At 42.6% G+C, this 4705-nt stretch overlaps 1 pseudogene; it reads left to right on the plus strand.

Moving 5' to 3' along the window:
• Window positions 1–3358: 3358 nt before the first annotated feature.
• Window positions 3359–4292, plus strand: LOC133229454 (zinc finger protein 502-like; annotated as a pseudogene).
• Window positions 4293–4705: the final 413 nt, after the last annotated feature.

Raw genomic sequence — 4705 nt, forward strand, 5'->3', positions numbered from 1 at the left:
TCAAACTATTACAATTTTTAGATAATATACTGTTTTTAAAATGTTCTTATTGGAGTCTAACAGGTTTACAATGTTGTACAGCAAAGAGAATCCATTTTACGTATAGATATCTACTCTTTTTTAGAATTCCTTCCCAATTAGATCTCCACAGAGCATTGATAGCATTCCCTGTGTTCCCACTATATTTTTAAAGTCTCATTTCTTAATTTCTCAAGAACAACTACTTTATTTAATTAATCTTGTTATTAGCTTCCCCAGACTTTGTCCTATATGTCCTCGCTTTCTGATTAGACCTACGTCAGTATGGTTTATGATTTTTAGATGGAAACATCTACTAGAACATGCTAAAGTAATAAGTGGGCTAAAGAATTAGAGGGCACCTAGGGGCATCTGCATTCAAGATGACGTAAGTCAAAAAGTAATCATTAGACCGCCTGTCTCTTCTTCATTTAGTGGTTCTTGTAGCTTTTTGTCTTGCTCCTTCCTGTACACCATACTTCTTTGTCCTCTCATTTTGTCACATTTTCTGGGTTTGTGGTCTGTTCTGCAGGCTGCCGGATCCTAGCTCCTCTTGCTCTGTTGTCTTCCCCCTGGTGGTTGAGGTTGGTCCACAGGCTTGGACCATTAACCCCTTGATCTGGGCTTTGATTGCTGTTATTGTGACCCGAGCCTCCCCTGGATATTGAGGGGAGCTTCCCCTTGGCTCTGTGGCTGTCACTGCCCTGTCTGTGGTGGGATCTGCTCCCTGGTTGGTGGAGTCGAGCCCCCAGATCTGTTTCTTCGCTGTGATTCTGATCTGTGGTCAAGGCAGCTAAGATTGGAGCACACCCACTGGGAGAGAAGCCACCAAGGATTGCTTCTCTGGGGATGTTCACCTTGGGGTGTGCTCACGTGCTGTGAGTCTCCTGTGACCCCATGTTGGCACTGCTCTTGGCTCCCCCTCAACCATGGGCATGCTGGCACATTGCTCTGGTGTCTCTCAGATGTTGTTTTCACTGGAACACCAGCATAGATCCAGTGAACTCAGGTCCCAGAATTGCACTCATGGAGCTGGACCCACTGTGGTGCTATGGGGGCAGCTCAGACTCTGGCCTGGCCCCACCCCCTAGTATACATCCCCACAAAGTCTACAGCTGCTAAAGCTGCACTCCCGTGACTGGGGGAGCCCTGGTTGTCCATTCAGATGCTCTGTAGGGGCTGAGTTGACAAAGCCAATTGCAGGTATAAAAGCATGGTTTGTGTAACCGTGAGGAGAGACTTCAGTTTTTCTTCCTTTAACCCTGGGGCTCAGCTGAGCTTTCAGCTCCTTCTGTGTGTGTGGCCCACCCACAGGTGTCTGCTCCAGAGGCTGCCCCAGAGCACAGGAGTCTGCTGATGGTGGAGGAGGTGCATGGGGGGAGGCTGTGGCTGGAGCTCAATAGAGCCCACTGGGCTGGTGGCCCTTCCTAGTGCTGGGGGAGGAGGGGCCAGCACAGGGGGAGAGGGGCTGCAATGGTGGGTCTTCCCTTTGGGCATCACTCAACAATGGCGCTCTGTGCTATGGTGGTTCAGGCTTCCTCCACAAGCATTCCTGTTTATAGAACTCCTCCCTCTGTCCCATCCCCTCAGGATGTTTCCTCACCGCCCACAGCAGTCCTCTGCCTGGGTCTGCTCTCCAGACCCCACATTCCAGCACCCAGCCCTTGTCTGCACTGGTGGACACCCTCTCAGACTGGGTGGGCAGGGCTGGGGTCAGTACCCTGTGTACAGGTCTCACTCTGTCCTGCTGCCACAGACTGTTGCCATGTTCTCTTCCCACAGAGAAGGCTCGCCTTCTGTCCCAACTGAGCTCGCACCAGCCCCAGTAGATAAGAATAGTAGATAAGAAAACTTTATTTGGTATCTTTCAGCTGTGTCTTCTCACAACACCCGTGGTTTGATGTCCAAGAATCCAAGGTTAGAAAATTTAATCCAAAAAGCAAACCTAGGAATATATGAAAGAGCTCACCTTGGAAACGAACATTTAATGAAAGACCAGGAATATACGGGGATATGTGAAAGATCTAGAAGATGTTTATATGGACATAAAGAAACTGAGATAGTTTCACGCAATGCGGACATTACTGCCAAAAGAAATGAGCAATGTGAGTCAAATTGTGGAAAACACCCGTTTCCATTATCAACATCTGCAGAGAAGTGTATCTCTTCAAGCAAAGGCTTAAATCATTTTTTGAAACGTACACGTTCTCTGAAGGGAAATGTGGAAAATCTGGAAAGTCATCCAGTCTCTACTGCAAATACTCATTCAAACCACTCTGAACACGGGCTTCGATTACACATACATTCAAGCATGTCTGAAAACCAGAAATTTAAAAATGATGGGGAAAACTCACAATATAATCAGTTTGAGGGATCTGTGAGCAAGGGGTCATTATTCTTCCACCAACAGACAGTTTCTCTCTGTTCCAAAATGTGTCATGTTGATAATAATGGAAGAGAGTTAATCCCACCATCATTGTTCAATACACATCATGATACGGTTAATACGGAACAACTTCTCACGTGTAATAACATGAGTCAGGCCTTAAGTAAGAGCTCTACCCCCAATAATTACAAGCATATTTACGATGGAGTGAGAAACCACTCATGCAATGAAACTGGGTATAAAACTGAACAAGACTCTAACCCTATGAAACATCAGGGACCTCAATCTTCAGACAGAGATTCTAAAAATAGTACATGTAGGAATATCTTGTATCAAATATCAGGTCTTCCACTAAATGAGAGTACACATACTGGAGAGAAGACTTATAATTGTGAATATGGTGATGTTTCTAATCAGTCTTCAAATCTCACTCAACAGCAGAGTATTCAGAATCCGCAGAAAAGTTACAAGTGTAAGAAATGTGAGAAAGCCTTTACTAACTCATCCAGTCTAAGTAGACAAAGGAAAATTCATTCAGGATGGAAACCTTTCAAATGTACAGAGTGTGGCAACACCTCTAATCAGAATTCAAAGCTTAGTCAAGATCGGCAAATCCACACTGGCAAGAAACCTTACGAATGTAAGGAATGTGGAAAAGCATTTGTGTCTTGCTCACATCTTAGTCGACATCAGCGAATTCACACTGGGGAGAAGCCTTATAAATGTACAAAGTGTGGCAAAGCCTTTAATCAGAACTCAAATCTTACTCAACATCAGCGAATCCATACAGAGCAGAAACCTTACAAAGGTAAGGAATGGGGCAAAGCCACTTTTAGGTGTTCACATTTCAGTCTGCATCAGCGAGTTCATGCAGGGGAGAAACCAAACACATGTAAAGAATGTGGCAAAGTGTTTCCTTGTAGCTTATGTCTTACTCAACATCAGATAACTCATATGCAGCAGAAATCATACAAATGTACAAAGTGTGGCAAAGCCTTAATCAGAGGTCAAATCTTACTCAACACCAGAGAATTCATACTGGAGAGAAGCCTTATAAATGTAAGGATTGTGGCAAAGCATTTAACCAGTGCTCAGGTCTTTCTTACCATCAGAGAATTCATACTGGAGAGAAGCCTTATAAATGTAAGGATTGTGGCAAAGCATTTAGACAACGCTCATATCTTACTAAACATCAAGTAATCCATACTGGAGAGAAATCTTATAAATGTAAAGAATGCGGAAAAGCCTTCAGTCACTACTCAACTCTTGCTAAACATCAACGAATTCATACTGGAGAGAAGCCTTATAAATGTAAGGATTGTGGCAAAGAATTTAACCAGTGCTCAGGTCTTACTTACCATCAGAGAATTCATACTGGAGAGAAACCTTATAAATGTACAGAATGCGGGAAATCCTTTAGTCAGAACTCAACTCTTACTCAACACCAGCGAATTCATACTGGGGAGAGGCCTTATAAATGTAAAGATTGTGGCAAAGACTTTAGCAAGCACTCAGGTCTTACTTACCATCAGAGAATTCATACTGGAGAGAAACCTTATAAATGTACAGAATGCGGAAAAGCCTTCTGTCACCACTCAAGTCTTATTCAACACCAGAGAATTCATACTGGAGAGAAACCTTACAAATATAAAGAATGTGGAAAAGCCTTTATCAAGCACTCACATCTTACTCAACATCAGAGAATTCATATTGGAGGAAAAACCTTATGAATGTAAGGAGAGTGGCAACGGCTTTAATCAGAGCTCTCACCATATTAGACATCAGACAGCATGTACTGGAGAGAAACCCTAGTAATAAAGTAAGTGATGGAAGAGGTTTGTCCTAAACATACACTTGAGAAAATACAAGACCATTTAGTTAAGAAAGATAAGGAATGGCATGAAAAAATGTAGAAAAGTATTTAATGAAAATTAAATTACATAAATGGCAGAAATTGCACACAAGAAAAAGTGAAAGTCTCTTCAGTCGTGTCCAACTTTTTGCAACCCCATGGACTGTGCATGGAGTTCTCCAGGCCAGAATACTGGAGTGGGAAGCGGATCTTTACCAACTGAGCGATTAGGGAAGTCTGCACAATAGAAAGCATTTCATCAATCCTGTTTTTTGAAGTTCCTCTTCAGGAGAAGTATTGTAGGCAATAATCCATAGTTAAAACAGATAGAAAACTGAAATGTTATTTTGGATCACAAGGAAGGGTTGGTATTTATAAATGTACAATTATTAGCAATATATCTTTGTTTATATTGACACGGTTTGTGATTATTTGAAAACCAAAATAAA

The sequence above is a fragment of the Bos javanicus genome, chromosome 18 (assembly GCF_032452875.1).
Source record: "Bos javanicus breed banteng chromosome 18, ARS-OSU_banteng_1.0, whole genome shotgun sequence".
Classification (NCBI taxonomy): domain Eukaryota; kingdom Metazoa; phylum Chordata; class Mammalia; order Artiodactyla; family Bovidae; genus Bos; species Bos javanicus.